We start from the raw sequence: 14115 nt of genomic DNA, 5'->3' as shown, positions 1-14115 counted from the left end.
GTAAATGGTATTTCCACCACACATGTGAGGTTTCTCTGCGATCGTTGGAGCAAGAGCAATAATTCTAGTGCTAGACCTTCTCTGTAACTCTAAACTGGTAACCTTTAAAGTGTCACCTATGGAGACTTTTAGGTATCATAGTTTCCACCAAGCGTGCACAATTTTAAAGCGTAACATGTTTGGTATCTATTTACTCGGTTTAAAAGTTTCTTTAATATTTTGCCTCACAATTGGGTATTGTGTTTTTTTGCATTTAAAGCGTGGCGGGTACAGAAGGGTGAGCATGATTTCAGTGTGCTTGGCGCCCGTTTCTAGTAGTTTAAAGAAGACAGGGGGAGGGAGAGGAATGACCAGCAGTCTGCTTGAGCCCAAGCCAGCCTTCAGTGCCCTACAGCCCACCCTCCTGCAGTGCCCTACAACCTGCCCAAGCCTGCCTACAATGCCTTAGAGCCTGCCTGCATAGAATGGATAACAATGAAAGAGGAAAGTGCGACTGGGAACCCCCAAGGTAAAGGGGGTGAGGAAAACTCTAATATAAGGAGGAACTCTACAAACTCTGGTGTCACCAGAGCACCCTTACAACAGAGCTGCCAGCTTCCCCCCTTAAATCATGGTGCCCAGAGCCTTCTTTCATCAGAGTTCCCCCTTACAGTGTAAAGGAAAACTATGTAGATTGTGATGAAAGTGCTCATTCAGGGAGTCCCATCCTCCATACGGAGTTGCTGTCTGCTGTGTGTCCATCCATCTTGGAGTCTGAGAGGAAGTGACAGTTTGGACCAGGTTGGCTTGATATGGGGAAGCAACCTCCCTTCAGCAAAGAATGTGACCAGAGCGAAGGAGGCAGACTGAACTGTGGATGGAGACAAGGATGACATTTAACTTTTCCTTATAATTAACCCTAATTCTAAGTGGAATTTAACATTTTTCTTATTCTTTATATTAGTTGAAATACTAAGTTCAAGATGCCGAAACTATATAAAAAGAGAAGAAATCTTCCGATGCAGTTTTCAGAAAGAGACGAGCAGAAAAAGAAAAGACTGGGAAGAAGATGTCTGGAGATTTAATAAAGTACTTGTCCTCAAGCAAAATCAGAAAACAAGATTCTACAACATCAGAACCATTATCCAATGTTGGAGATGATCCAGCACAAGTAGATAATTGTGAGGAATCTTCAACATCATCTGCACTATACAGTCAGCCTATCACAGCTCTGGATGATGCAAAAGTAGTAGAAAGACAAGAAAAAGAAGATGATGAACAACCTTCAACATCCTGTGCACACACTGTTTTACTTGAAAAGACTATTGATGCAGAAGGATCAGCTGATGAAGAAAGAAAAGAACTGGAGCAGGAGGAACCACGTTCTATTTTGGAAACTCTTGATTTGTCTGATCCAGCTAATTGGCGAGCTATTCTCACAGCATCACTAAGAGATGCTATTGTCAGGAAAGGTCCTGTAAAGCAAAAAACAAACTTTGTTTTTCCCAAAGATGCATCCAATAGACGATTCACTAAAACAAATTACAAGCGATGGCTGCCAAATGGAGAAGAAACCTATAGAAACTGGCTAGTTTAGTATGGTAAGTTGGACAAGGTATTTTGTTTTTGTTGTAAATTATTTACAACTAAAATAAATACAAATTTAACACGTGGAGGTTGTAATGATTGGAAAGACTTGTCTCAGTATCTTTCCATTCATGAAAGGTCTAACTCCCATCTTGTTGCCTTAAGAGACTGAAATGAACTTTCTAGAAGGTTTGGATCTGGGAAAACAATCGATGCTGCTCACCAGAGATCTTTGAAGGTTTGGATCTGGGAAAACAATCATTGCTGCTCACCAGAAATCTTTGAAGGTTTGGATCTGGGAAAACAATCATTGCTGCTCACCAGAGATTTTTGACAGCAGAGACACAACATTGGCAAAGTGTTGTTAAGCGTCTTGTAGGTATAGTAACATTTCTTGGTCGCCAGTGCATGGCTTTCAGAGGTTGTAGAGATACATTTTTTCACTGAAAATAATGGAAATTATCTACAACTTGTGGAAATGCTGGCCACTTTTGATGTAGTGATGCAGGAACATCTGAAGATGATCAAATGCTAAGTATTATTCAATTATACTTGATTGTACCCCAGACATTTCTCTAATTGAACAAATGAGTATAATTGTTAGATTTGTGTCCATTAAGGAAGGGGAGTCTCCTACTGCTGAACCAGAGATCTGTATAGAAGAAAGATTCCTAGGTTTTATCCAGATCCAAAGCTCTACTGGAGAGTAGAGCTCTCTTTTTCTCTTTTCTGTTGTGCAGAAAATATATGGGTTTTTTTTTGTCAGGATCCACACTTAGTCTGCCAATGTGTTTCTTCAATACATTCCAACGTACAGTAAAACCTTTGTCTGACACCAGATGGTCTTCAAGAATAGATGCTGTTAGTCCGTTTAGGTTTCAGGTTGGAGAAATTTATGATGCTTTGTGTGAAATTTCAAGAGAGATGACTCGTACACAGCAATGGCACAATCCGATGCTGAATCACTCGCAAGAATGAAAATGCAGGGCTGGTTGAAATACCTGCCATGCATGTATGGGGCCATGGCAGGACAACAGCAAGGGTAATTGGTGATTGGCCAGTTAAGCACAGTATGCTGATAGGTCAGTTAAATAAATTTAAACAATTGGACAGTTAGTTTAACCTTTTAAAGGATTGGTCTAAATATAACATTTTGAAACCTTGAATCCCAACAGTTCCCTATAAAAGAACAAGGCAAATCCGTTAGCAGCATTAGTTAGCGGGAGCAGACCGAGACACAGCTGTGGCATTGTCCGACTGAATCCGAACCGGGCTGCCTTGGAGCTGCTCGGTCCAGTGTATCAGACAAAGTCTGATCGCCCTCAGTTCCAATACATTTATCGGTAACCTGGACTCTTCCAGGGACCAGAGCCCCTGGACAGTTAATCGACCGAGAATTCCTCCCCAACCGGATAGACTGGCATCCGTGGTCACAATCGTCCAGTATTTTGGCAGAAATGACTTCCCCTGGCTGAGCGCCGGAGATCGAAGCCACCAGACCAGGGACTCCCTGGTCCATTCGCTCAATCGGATCCGATTGTCCAGAGATTCTGGATTCCGATTCCATTTGAGAAGAATCTCTCCTTGAAGGATTCGGGTATGGAACTGGGCAAATGGTACTGCTTCGAAAGAGGCCATCATTAACCCCAGGACTCTCATGCAAGTCCGAAGAGAAGGCCAGTTGTCGGATAGCAACAACTGAATTGCTGATTGAATTTTCCGGAGTTTCCCCGCAGGAAGAAACACTATTGCCCTGGACGTGTCTAGAATTAGACCCAGATATTCGAGCCTCCTGGTGGGAACCAGAGATGACTTCTGCAGGTTCACTAGCCACCCGAACTCTTGCAAAGAGATCATGGTGATCTCCAGGTCTTGTAACAAGGTCTGTGGAGACTCCGCACGGAGTAGAAGATCGTCTAGGTAACCTAGAATCGATATGCCTCGTTGACGTAATAGCGCCAACATTGGGGCCAACACCTTTGTGAAGACCCGAGGAGCCGCTGTGAGACCGAAGGGTAACGCCGCAAACTGATAATGATTCTCTTCTACGGAAAAACGCAGGAAACGTTGATGTCCTGCGTAAATGGGAATGTGAAGATAGACATCTTTGATGTCTATGGACGCCAAAAAATCCCCCTGATGCAGGGAGGCTGTCACTTTGCGAATGGACTCCATTCTGAATTTTTGTGTCTTGACAAAAAAAAGTTGAGTGCTCTTAAGTCCAGAATTGGACGCACCTTGCCCTCTTTCCTGGGTATTGTAAACAGGTTTGAATAAAACCCCTGAAAACGCTCTGTCCAAGGAACGTGGACTACCACTCCTTGTTGTAGTAAATCCGTGACCGCTCCCCGCAGAGCTTCTAAGCGATCCGGAGAAAGTCGGATATTGGAAGGGAAGAATCGCACCGGTGGGAGAGATCGAAACTCGATCTTGTAACCTGACCTTATGACCTCGCAAACCCACTTGTCCGGGATTCTCGAAAGCCATGGATCCGGAAACCGGCGAAGACGTCCCCCCACCCCCGCTATGGGTGGGGACGCACCTTCAGGCTTTAGTAGTCTTATCTTCAGGTCTGGAAGGGCCGGGCTTTTGCTTGCCTGACCAGCGCCCCTTAAAACCTCCCGAAGGAGTTTTGGAGGGCTTTGGTTTTTCGCCCGTCGGGCGAAAAAACTTCTTATGGGCGGAAAAGGAAGGCCCCCGTCTCTGACGAGGTCCTTTACCCTTAGTACTTTGTGGCAAGAAAGTGCTCTTGCCTCCAGTGAGATCCTTGATGATCTCATCTAAGTTGGCCCCAAATAGGCGCTCACCCTGAAAAGGGAGATTAGCCAAAGCCTTCTTGGAACCTTGGTCTGCCGACCAACATTTGAGCCACAGTGTACGCCTGAGAACCACTGCTGAGACTAATGCTCGCCCCAATAATGGAGTGGTGTCTAGCGCAGCGTCGCAGATAAACTGTAACCCTTGTATCATCTGTTCCAACAGATCTGATACCGCCTGAGGGATATCACTCCCTTCTAAATCCCGGCGTAACCACTTGGTCCATTCTGTTACAGTTTGAGAAACCAGACCAATAGCAATTACTGGTCTGAAAGCTGACCCAATCAGGGAAAAGATGGCGCGAGACACGGCTTCCACCTTACGATCCACTGGATCCTTAAAGGACGGAGCATCCTCCAATGGGATAACTGTAGATTTATTCAATCTGGAGATAGGAGAATCTACCACAGATGGTACTGTCCACTTTTTGAGGAGGGATTCCTCGAACGGATAACGCCTATTAATGCGTTTGGAAATAGTAGGGGCTCGTTTTGGATGACCCCATTCTTCCTTAATTACATTACCGAAACACTTGGGTAAGGGAAATACTTTCGCCATTTTGGCGCGTTTATTAGTACCAAATGGAATCTCAGTATCAGTTACTTCTGATGGTGTAACCTGTAGTCCTAAGGTTTCCCGAACGGCTACAATTAATGCGTTTACCAACGCTTCCTCTCGGGCTATGGTAGATGTTGAAACATCCTCCTCACTGTCTGAAGAGACAGTACCCGAGACACAAACCCCAGATGAGGTACCTGCAACTGCAGGGATAGACTCAGACTCTGAATCTGAAGTTTCAGATGAATTGGTGGTAGGCGGGGGTCGCTTCCTTGCGCCCTGTCCCTGACAAGCCACTTCCACCCGGGAAAAAAAGGTTTCCAATACTGCTGACAATGACTCAATAGTCAGTGGGGAACTGGAGGGTCCTGCAGCCACCTCGAGGGGATCAGGTGGCGATACATGTGTGGCAGGGTCCATGTTAACGCAGGACACTTTGCCAATGAAAAAAAATTTTTTTTTTTAAAAAAATAAAAAATACCTTTTTTTTTTTTTTTATATGTAATCCACCAGCGCAATAGCGCCCCTCAGCGTACCTGCTTTGGACCCCCACAGAGAGAGAGAGAGAGACCCCAAGGGCTCACCACCTGATGTAGAGAAGTTTCCTTATCAAACTGCTGTCAGCATTGTCCTGTGCAGACTGGGAAGTCCTGTACTAGGTTTCCCGGGTAAAAGGAAGTGGCTTCGCCCCCTGTGCACGCCTTCCGGCGTTCCCAGCTGCTCCTCGAGGTCGGCTGGGCATATCAAACATGGCCGCCCCCATGTAGAAGACAATAGACTTCGAGAAAATGGCGGCCTGCGGGCGGCCTGTGTAGGCAATGCAGACATGCGGTCTACAACAAAATGGCGGTGGACTGCCGATCTATCGTGGCTGCTTCAGTGCAGCGGCCTGTGACCGGCTCTGGAACGGCTGATGGCGGCCTGTCGGCCTGCGGGAGCCCTGGCGATCTTTACAGTCTAAGGTAGGCTATACCTCCTTTGCTCTGGATATTTATATGTTACTATGGTAAATCGAACCAGTCTTCCTTGGATCAATCTGCTAGAGAAACCAAGGCTGCTGAAGTGTCAGCTTCCAAACCCAGGTTGTTAGAGTGTTAGCTCCCAAACCAAGGTTGCTTTTAAAGTGTTAGCTCCCAAACCAAGCCTGCTGGGGTGTCAGCTCCTAAATTAAGGTTGCTAGAGTGTCAGCTCCTAAACCAAGGTTTGCTTAGAGTGTTAGCTCCCAAACCAAGCCAGCTGAAGTGTCAGCTCCTAAACCAAGGTTGCTAGAGTGTCAGCTCCTAAACCAAGATTTGCTTAGAGTGTTTAGTTCCCAAACCAAGCCTGCTGGAGTATCAGCTCCCAAACCAGATCACACTATCCAGGGGATAGGTGAATTAGTCATAGGCTAAAGGGGGAACCTTAATGTCAGAAAAGATCCGACCATACACAGAGGGGCCCGTATCCCAAAAACCCCACAGGGGGGAAGGGGGAATATTTACTCACCATACCGGAACTGACGGGCACCCTCTCTTCACAGTACCCTCTCCACCGAGATGGGGGGCTGTCGACCAATCCGGACGCCGTGACTCTGCTGGTTCCTGGCGTCCAAGCGAGACGTTCAACTCGCAGGGTCAGTCCCCATCCTGGGACTATGTCGCGGCCGACCCAGCGCGGAGCTATGGTCTGCACGCGCTCGTAGGCTGAGCCGGGGTGACCACTGGATCTCAACATCCAGCCCGTCGCCCGATCCCGCATACTTACTTGAATGTGTCGCGGCCGACCCAGCGCGGAGCTATGGCCTGCGCGCGCTCGTAGGCCGGCTGGGGTGACCACTGGTCGCCCAGATCTGGCGTAATTTGCTTGAAGATCTCACAGGAAAACTGGAGAAAACAACTACCTAAAAAAGAAAAAAGTTTTTTCTAACAAAAAATCTTGCCAGGACCAAAAGATCCCAGCAAGGAGCTTAGGTCCTTACTCCTGACTAGACAGAAAAAAACTGACATCCTGTAGCAGAGAAAGAGGGGATATACCCTCTGGGACTGCCCCTAAGGTGGAGCCAGAACGTTTTTCCTTCTGCCTAGTCCTACTCCTGTAGAGGGCAGCATAACCCAATTGATATGAATCAAAGAGGACTACGTCTGTCAATGAGCGACAGAGAAAAAGGGTTTTATTGGATTCAACCGATGCCTACCCTGTAAGAATAACAATACCCAACCAAAGAAAATCACAAATTTCAAATGCAGGTGGAATAATGAGGAGTTCCAAATAAATGAACTCATCACATGCAACACGACCCACGTTACTTATGTGATCGAGTGCCCCTGCCCGCTACAGTATGTAGGGAGGACCACTAGACCATTATTTGTAAGAATACGGGAACATATCAATAATATAAAAGGGGTTCCCGAAACACAGTTTATCGAGACATTTCCTGGAAGTTCATCATAAAGATCCCAAAGGGATGATATTCTACGGCATTGACCCTATCAAAAACAATTGGGAAATTGAGAAAATTCTTAACTATAAGAAACAATATTAAAAAAAAATATTATTTTTAGGCCTACATCCAGTGAATAGTTTTCATCAAGTAACAAAATAATCTATCCAATAATATACCCATATTGGAACTTAATGGATGTATTTACATGCCCCCTCTTCCCCTCCTTTGAATTTTAAGTATCACATTATCCGGGTCTAAACCAAGGGGTCAGCGCCCTTACAAGTACAACTATTGTATTTATCTAGGGTTAAAACATCCCTATGGGTCACTTTCAACACCTATATTTTCCTATATGCTTCCTATTCCTCCATCTAGCCATAGGTGAATTTAATATATTGGATTTATCTAAATGTCCCTTCCCTGTTTTTTCATATGAGTTTTTTTTTATAAAAAGGAAAAGGGAAAACAAAAAGTAAAAAAAATAAGAGAAAAGATAAAAAAGGAAAGAAAAACATTTTACATATTCCTCAATATTAAATTTACAGGTTATATTTATGGGTCTCCTCTCAGCCTCTTATTGTCTGTTCATATACAGTACAGACCAAAAGTTTGGACACACCTTCTCATTCAAAGAGTTTTCTTTATTTTCATGACTATGAAAATTGTAGAGTCACACTTCAAGAGGTAGTCACCTGAAATGGTTTTCACTTCACAGGTGTGCCCTGTCAGGTTTAAAAGTGTGATTTCTTGCCTTATAAATGGGGTTGGGACCATCAGTTGTGTTGTGCAGAAGTCAGGTGGATACACAGCTGATAGTCCTACTGAATAGACTGTTAGAATTTGTATTATAGCAAGAAAAAAGCAGCTAAGTACAGGAAAACGAGTGGCCATCATTACTTTAAGAAATGAAGGTCAGTCAGTCCGAAAAATTGGGAAAACTTTGAAAGTGTCCCCAAGTGCAGTCACAAAAACCATCAAGCGCTACAAAGAAACTGGCTGACATACGGACCGCCCCAGGAAAGGAAGACCAAGAGTCACCTCTGATGCGGAGGATAAGTTCATCCGAGTCACCAGCCTCAGAAATCGCAGGTTAACAGCAGCTCAGATTAATGGCACAGGTCAATGGCACACGGAGTTCTAGCAGCAGACACCTCTCTAGAACAACTGTTAAGAGGAGACTGTGTGAATCAGGTCTTCATGGTAGAATATCTGCTAGAAAACCACTGCTAAAGAAAGGCAACAAGCAGAAGAGACTTGTTTGGGCTAAAGAACACAAGGAATGGACATTAGACCAGTGGAAATCTGTGCTTTGGTCTGATGAGTCCAAATGTGAGCTCTTTGGTTCCAACCACCGTGTCTTTGTGCGACGCAGAAAAGGTGAACGGATGGACTCTACATGCCTGGTTCCCACCGTGAAGCATGGAGGAGGAGGTGTGATGGTGTGGGGGTGCTTTGCTGGTGACACTGTTGGGGATTTATTTAAAATTGAAGGCATACTGAACCAGCATGGCTACCACAGCATCTTGCAGCGGCATGCTATTCCATCCGGTTTGCGTTTAGTTGGACCATCATTTATTTTTCAACAGGAAAATGACCCCAAACACACCTCCAGGCTGTGTAAGGGCTATTTGACCAAGAAGGAGAGTGATGGGGTGCTGCACCAGATGACCTGGCCTCCACAGTCACCGGACGTGAACCCAATCGAGATGGTTTGGGGTGAGCTGGACCGCAGAGTGAAGGCAAAAGGGCCAACAAGTGCTAAGCATCTCTGGGAACTCCTTTTAAGACTGTTGGAAGACCATTTCAGGTGACTACTAGAGATGGCCTTGCGGTTCGCCCGGCGGTCGGTTCGTGGTAAATTTTGCTTGTTCGCTACCCGCTAAATTTTCAGACACATGGCGTAGTTCGCGGCGGCCATATTTGTTTACATTGGGGAGAACTTTGACACATGACACAGCCGTCAGGTGGAACAGGACAGCCAATTGAAACATTCCAGCACATGGACAGTCTCCCTACCCTATAAATAGACCGGACCTGGCTGCAATTTCACATTCCGCTTTCTGCCAGTGTAGGGAGAGGTCTGCTGTGCTCCTTAGGGAGAGTTTGCTAGACACATATAGCGCTGTGAAGATCCACAAAAGTCCTTTCCAGGGCTGGTATTACGATATAGGCCTTCTACAGTCTCTTCTCAGGTTAGGGACAGGTATCCTGTGGTTGCTGTAGGGGCAGTTAGAGATCGGCTGCAGTCGCACAGAAATCGCTTTGTCAATGTCCACAAAAGTCATTTAAAATGCTGCAATGTCGTTTTAGGGTCTATTACAGTCTCTTTAACATGAGGGCCAGGTATCCTGTCATTGCTTTAGGGATAGTTAGATATATCAGCTGCAGTCGCACAGAAATCACTTGGTCAATGTCCACAAAAGTCATTTAAAATGCTCCGATGTCGTCATAGCGTCTATTACAGTCTCTTTAACATTAGAGCCAGGTATCCTGTGGTTGCTTTAGGGGCAGTTAGATATCGGCTGCAGTCGCACAGAAATCAGTTTGTCAATGTCCACAAAAGTCATGTAAAGGGCTGCAAATTTTTTGGTATTGCTGTGCAGTGCACTAAAAAAAGGGGGGGCGTGCCAGCGGCCGTTATGTGAGCAGCTCAGAGACGGAGCTCCGTCAGCGCTCATTTATCCTACGCTATTTGCAGCATAGCTCCTCGCGTTTTCTCCACCTCCGGGGTCCTGGTTCTCCCTCCAGCCATCGGTGGCACCGCCGACATGGTGAAAATCGTCTCTCAGGGGCCGAAATTCTCGGGATCCTCCAAGGCAGGGTCGGGCCGGGAGGCCTTCCAAGATGGCGGCGGCGCTTCTTCTCAGCATGTACTCCCGCCCAGGGAGAAGAACGGTCGTTCGCAGCAGCAGACCTCCAGGATTCCTGCGCCATCCAACAGGTCAGGTGTACCCTCGCCCAAGCCCAGACCCCCTACCACCATCAGGGAACATTTTGCAGACCCCCCTGCGACGCTGCGGGGCCCTGGTGGGGATCCGGACCCTTAGGAAGTCGAGGGGTTGTGGGATGATAATGTGCCCCCTATCCTGACTGCTTCTGCGGGGGGGTCGGGTGAAGAGGAGCCCACGGAGGGTGCTCTTACACTCCATCATATCATGGAGGCTATCCGCAACTGCCAGGCTTCCCTGACATCACAGATTGAAACTGTACGCATTGACCTCTCCATTGGGAAGCATGACATGCAAAAGATCCGTGCCAGGATCACTACTGCTGAACAAAGGATTAGTGATGTGGAAGATACTGTAACCCCCATGGCTGCTGACATGCGATCCCACCAAAGGGATATCCTTGATTACACTGCCAAACTTAGTGATCTTGAGGATCGCATGAGGCGAAATAATCTCCGCTTCATAGGCTTTCCAGAAAAATCTGAGGGCAGGGATGTGGAGGATTTCCTGGAATCTTGGCTACGGGACACTGTGGAGCCTGACCACCTGTCCCCACTGTTTGCTATTGAGCGGGCACATCGGGTCCCTATGCGGCCATTACCGCCTGGGGCACCCCCAAGACCCCTGCTGGCGAAATTTCTGCACTTCCATGGCAAAGAGCGTATTGTGAGAGCAGCCAGGAATCATACTGATCTAAAATTTAATGGCAATAAGATCTCCATTTTTCCGGATTACTCAGCCTCTACTCAGAAGCAGAGGATGGCCTTCAACGCTGTCAAGCGCAGACTTTGGGATAAACATGTGGAATATAGTATGCTGTACCCGGCCAAGCTACGGATCCTTGATGATGGCAAAGCTCACTTTTTCCTTACTCCTCAAGAGTAGGGTTGAGCGAACACCTAGATGTCCGTGTTCGACGGGTTCGGCCGAACTTTAAAAAAAAGTCCGGGTCCGTGTCCCGGACTTTTACCGAACTTTTCCCAGACACCGAACCCCATTGAAGTCAATGGGGACCCGAACTTTAAGGCACTAAAATGGCTCTAAAACACCAAAGGAAAGGGCTAGAGTGCTGCAAATGGCAGCAAAACGTAATTAAGAGCATGGCAAGTGCTCTGCAAACAAATGTGGATAGGGAAATAACTTAAAACAACAAAAAAAAAACAGAAAAATAAAACAATGTTCTTCTTCATCTCTGAAGGACGAGGCCCATATGGAGTAGGAGGGAGGTTGAGGTGGTGGTGGATGTGGCGGTGACATAGGCGTGCGCACAGGGTGTGCTGGGTGTGCCTGGGCACACCCTAATCACCTAGGGCACATAGCATTGCCAGTGAGGAGATGGGAAAGATCTCCCTGGGACCTGCTCTGCTCTATTTCTCCTTGCCTACAGGTACATGGCCCCGATACATTACTCTCCCTGCTGGCAAACACATGCATGTGTATTTCAACTTTGGGGTGCACACCTTAATGCAATAGGCTGCGCACACCTATGGGCGGTGTAGGTGGAAGCGGCGGTGGAGGAGGACCAGGGCCGGATTAACAGCATCATGGGCTTGGTGCTGAGGATTTTGAAGGGCCTTAAGGGCCGTGCCTTGCCATGCACCCAGAGGAGGAAGGGTGCAGCCATGCATGCCTAATTCAACATGGGATGCTGTCTCTGAAGCCCATAAACACATCCATGCATCGCCAACTGTCCCTCCTTGTCCGGCCTTCACGCTGTGTGGGGAGGTTCTGAGGGTGCTGCCTGGGGAAGCGAGCATAGAAGCCAGACTTCTGTGTTTACAAGTGACAGAAGAGCGGTAACAGTGAATATGGCCAACCCGGGGCCTATATAAAAGGTAGGGGCCTGGAGCTGCAGCTCCAATAGCCCCTACATTAATCTGGCCCTGAGGAGGAGGACGAGGTAGCCAACACTGCTTCTTTTCAAAAATTTTAAATGAGGGTACACCCCAAAAGAGTGAGAAAGAGCAAAAATGGAACAATGGGTGGGTAAGGTCGGTATCCATTGCTATTCTGCATAAGGTACGGAAAAGTCCCGTGGGATCCATGCCTGGTTCATTTTAATGAACGTGAGCTTGTCCACATTGTCTCTGGACAGGCGGCTGCGCTTGTCTGTTATAACGCCCCCAGCCATGCTAAATACCCGTTCAGATAATACACTGGCTGCAGGGCACGCCAGCACCTCCAAGGCGTAAAGGGCAAGCTCAAGCCATGTGCCCAATTTGGAGACCCAGAAGTTGAAGGGGGCAGACCCGTCATTCACTACATGTAGGCGTGTGCACACATACTGCTCCACCATGTTGGTAAAATGCTGCCTCCTGCTAAGACGTTCCATCTGAGCTGCTGGTGCTGCTGTTTGTTGTGGCGTGCTGACAAAGCTTTTCCACATTTCGGCCATGCTAACCCTGCCTTCTGAGGTGCTGGCGGTGCCCTGGTTGCGTTGGCGACCTCCTCCTCCTCCTCCTCTGCCTTGTGCTTCCACTGTGGCCCCGCTGTCAGATGGGAATGCCAGCAGCATGGCGTCTACCAGCGTGCGCTTGTACTCGCGCATCTTGCGATCGCGCTCCAGTGAGTGAATTAAGGACGGTACGTTGTCCTTGTAACGGGGATCCAGCAGCGTGGCCACCCAGTAATCAGCACAAGTTAGAATGTGGGCAACTCGGCGGTCGTTGTGGAGACACTGCAGCATGTAATCGCTCATGTGTGCCAGGCTGCCCAGAGGCAACGAAAGGCTGTCCTCTGTGGGAGGTGTATCGTCCGTGTCCTCTGTATCCCCCCAGCCACGCACCAGTGATGGCCATGAGCTGGCCTGGGTGCCACCCTGCTGTGAACATGGTTCCATCTCCTCCTCCAGCTCCTCCTCCTCCTCATCCTCCTCATCCTCCAGAACTGTGCCCCTGCTGGACAATTGCGTCCCTGGCGTTTGCGTGTGCAGGAACCCACCCTCGGAGCCCCTTGCGAATGACTGCCCTGAAAGCCTTGGAAATGTTACCTCTTCATCCTCCTCCTCCTCCTCATCCTGTGCCACATCCTCTTCCATCATCGCCCGAATTGTTTTTTCAAGGAGGCATAGAAGTGGGATAGTTAAGCTGAGAACGGCGTCATTGCCACTGGCCATGTTGGTGGAGTACTCAAAACAGCGCAACAAGGCACACAGGTCTCGCATGGAGGCCCAGTTAAATTAAATAGCGGAATAGAAAATATGATCCAAAAAAAGTGTATGTATATCACACGTACACAACCACACTGGGCCCCAATTACTATTGTTTGTACCCCTAAAAGGCTAGATGAGGAGTAGGGGGAGTATGGAACAGGCAGCACCCTCAAACCTTCAGAAGTATGAGATGAACCCCAACAACTTGGAAAGGTGGATCTCTCTCACACGTACCGACACAGACTATCCCGCAATTCAATTGATCCTCAAAGGTTTTTATTGAATAGCGGAATAGGAAATATGATCAAAAAAAGTGTATGTATCTCGCACGTACACAACCACACTAGGCCCCAATTACTATTGTTTGTACCCCTAAAAGGCTAGATGAGGAGTAGGGGGGGTATGGAACAGGCAGCACCCTCAAACCTTCAGAAGTATGAGATGAACCCCAACAACTTGGAAAGGTGGATCTCTCTCACACGTACCGACACAGACTATCCCCCAATTTAACTGATCCCCAAAGGTTTTTGATTAAATAGCGGAATAGAAAATATGATCCAAAAAAAGTGTATGTATATCACACGTACACAACCACACTAGGCCCCAATTACTATTGTTTGTACCCCTAAAAGGCTAGATGAGGAGTAGGGGGG

Source organism: Pelophylax lessonae (assembly GCF_965119305.1).
Source record: "Pelophylax lessonae genome assembly, chromosome: 11".
Lineage (NCBI taxonomy): Eukaryota > Metazoa > Chordata > Amphibia > Anura > Ranidae > Pelophylax > Pelophylax lessonae.
This window is presented reverse-complemented; position numbering follows the sequence as displayed.